Source organism: Formica exsecta, unplaced genomic scaffold, assembly GCF_003651465.1.
Source record: "Formica exsecta isolate Colony F162 unplaced genomic scaffold, ASM365146v1 scaffold556, whole genome shotgun sequence".
Classification (NCBI taxonomy): Eukaryota; Metazoa; Arthropoda; class Insecta; order Hymenoptera; family Formicidae; genus Formica; species Formica exsecta.
The window spans coordinates 33,317-36,295 of NW_021852808.1; positions in this window are offsets into that span (position 1 = coordinate 33,317).

The following is a 2,979-nucleotide window of genomic DNA, read 5'->3' on the forward strand; positions in this document are numbered from 1 at the left end:
ATCAATCTTTACCGCTATAACGATTATATATAACTGTAAAGCAAGTTTCGTTGGTAAAATTGAAATATTTAAATAATTGACGATTTCATTCAAGAATTTTCGATTTCGAATTGTGATGTAAAAAACTTGTAACAATATTGCCAGCATTTTCTATTATTTTTATATTTAATAAAATACAATTAATTAATAATTAAGTCTGTTTTGAGGGATTAATAAAGAAAGGATTAACAGAGATCAATTATGGTATCGCTAATGTTTAAAAATAAACGATTTTCGAGGAACCACTAGATCGACTCGTTGTTCGCATACCGACATTGATCGATATTTTTTCCTGAAACCGCCGATAATTCGTGTTCACCGTCGCTGATCGACCGCGTTCGTCTGATAATAGTCGCGCTAATCACGCTTAACGTCCTTCCGCGAAACTATCAGTAACAAATAGCAGGCAAGCCGTTCGGAGGCATTCTCCGCGGACTATGATGCACGCGACAAACGTGTAACCGCAAGGAGGGAAGGCTCACGGAGAGGGAAAGAAGTTTGGAGGGAAAGGGGGACAGACGGAGGATAGAGGGAATGAACGAGCGGAAATCAAGCGGCGGAAAAAAAAAGGAAGAACCCGCGACCGTCAGGGAGGAGAGGGAGGAGAAAAGTGCAGTGGAGAGAATCGAGAGAGGAAAAGAGGAAGAAGAATCGCCGGTGGTGGAGAGAGAGAGAGAGAACGAGAGAGAGAGAGAGAGAGAGAGGAGGAGGAGGAGGAGGAGGAGGAGGAGGAGGAGGAGAGAGAGAGAGAGAGAGAGAGAGAGAGAGAGAGAGGAGGAGGAGGAGGAGGAGATGGTGGAGAACGCGGTGCTGCGGGGGTGGAGGTACCGGGCGTCGCGGCGTTGTCCTCACACGTACCGGCGCTTTCTTAATCATCATCTGTCTATCTCTCGGCATTAGCAGAGAAGAAAGAGGGAGACCGCGCGGTGCGAGCGACGACGGTGGGGACGCGGGGGTACCGAGGAAGAAGCGAGGTAGGATGTGATGGAAAAAGAAGGAGCGACCGGCGCAATGAGAAAGAAAGAAAGAGAGGAAGCGGCCCCCGAAAGAGTCGCAGAAGAGAAGCGAGAGGAAAAGAGCGAGAAAGAGAGAGAGAGATAGAATAGTGGCAACGAGCGAGAGCGTGCGAGGGGGGCAGCGGACAGAAGGGGAGAGGGGGAGAGTAGAGAAACGCTTCTTACTCCGCCCAGCATCCAAGATGGCGTTGGCAGCGGCTCCCCTCGTCATTAAAATCAATAATTAAAAAATACATCCGTGGGCACCTTCGCTTTTCTAGCGCCTCGTGACGCGCGCCCGCCGCCGCGCACGTGTGACGGTGCGGCGGGCGCGACGCGCAGAGATGAGAACCCCTGCGGGCTGTTTCCTCCTCGCGGATGAGGAAAACGAACGGGAGTGGGGTGCCGCGCGCGCGGTACGCGTTGAGAGCAAGCGGGGGCGACCGGGGCCAGGGGGAGAGAAGGCCAGGGGGGGTATGTAGTGGTACCAGGCACTCTGCACCGGCGAAATCCTTAAACAGGGACACAAGAACGGGCGGATGGCTACGGGAAGTAGGTACTTCTCTACGACCACCTTGTACCCCCCGTCGTCCCACGCGTGCATCCCCCTCCAAAGCTCGAGTCATCCCCGCGGCCCCCCGTTCTACTTGCGCCGCGTTCGAAACTTGCTGGCGAACTGGATTTTCGGAGTCTTTTAATTACCGCGATTATTATCGCACTATGGAATACTAATTAATTCCGGCTGGGTCGAGCATGAGAGGCGGCGAGCGCGAACGGGCGCGGGCCGAAGTTTCCTGCCGCGCGCGAAAAATTATGCGAGGCAGCTTTTCCGTACTGCTCGTAACTTCTCGAGGAAACGTAGCACGATTTTTTTGGAACGAAATATACTCTACGTGGTCACGATGACTAGAAGAAATGGTGAAATTTTTGGCGAAACTTGAATTAATTCCGGAAAGAAGTTTCTCAACAATCAATTTGCAATTAATTCCTTTTTTAATTGATTTCACAAATCAACCGGATAATTAGTAGAATCTCTAAGGGCGGTGATTTCTCCGAGAGATGACATAAGTACAAACTAAACATTTTAGTATTAAGGATATATTTTTATAATTGTATTTTATAATTTTATTAATATATATATATATATTTATTTATTTATTTAAACGGGAAGAATCTTTTAGTATACATCAATAGTTATTAACATCAGCAAAAGACACAAAAGAATAATAGAATAGCAGGTTACGATAAAGAAACGTTTGCAAGCAAATGGCTAATGAACGTTTAAAAGAATTAATAGACATCTGGAAAAAATCCAATCAATCGGAGAATTCGCTGATAAGCATACCCGATTCAAAGGCTTAAATTTACCATAGGAAGTACGATATAGTTCTTCGTAGAAAATTAACTTATGTCTAAGAGACCTGTTTGGAATATGCAACCTTACGCGATCAAGTAAGCCCGGGCAAGAAATCCGCCCGCTAATCAGTTTAAAAAAAAATAATAAGTCTAAAAAGATTCTTCTATTTTCCAATATTAACAACTTAAGCTTGCTTAACATGAAATTATATGAATGGTCAGAAAAACATATTGGATTGACCGTAAAAAAAAAAACTGGCTCTACGGAGAAAGCGATGTTGGATCCTCTCAATCATAGCACAATACTTGATCTGATACGATGCCCAAATAATAGCGGCATATTCAAAATGAGATCTAACTAATAAGCAATATAATAATCTTAAAGTATAAATATTTTTAAAGTATTTACATGATCGCGCATAATAAATCCAAGTTTTTTGAATGCACAACTATATATATATATCTTTCTCTTTTTTCTATAATAAAGAATTCAAATATAATAATCATATTAAGAATAAAATATATGAAAGTTTTTTATTAATCTATTCATTAATCTATGAAACTTTTTATATATATTATAAATTATATT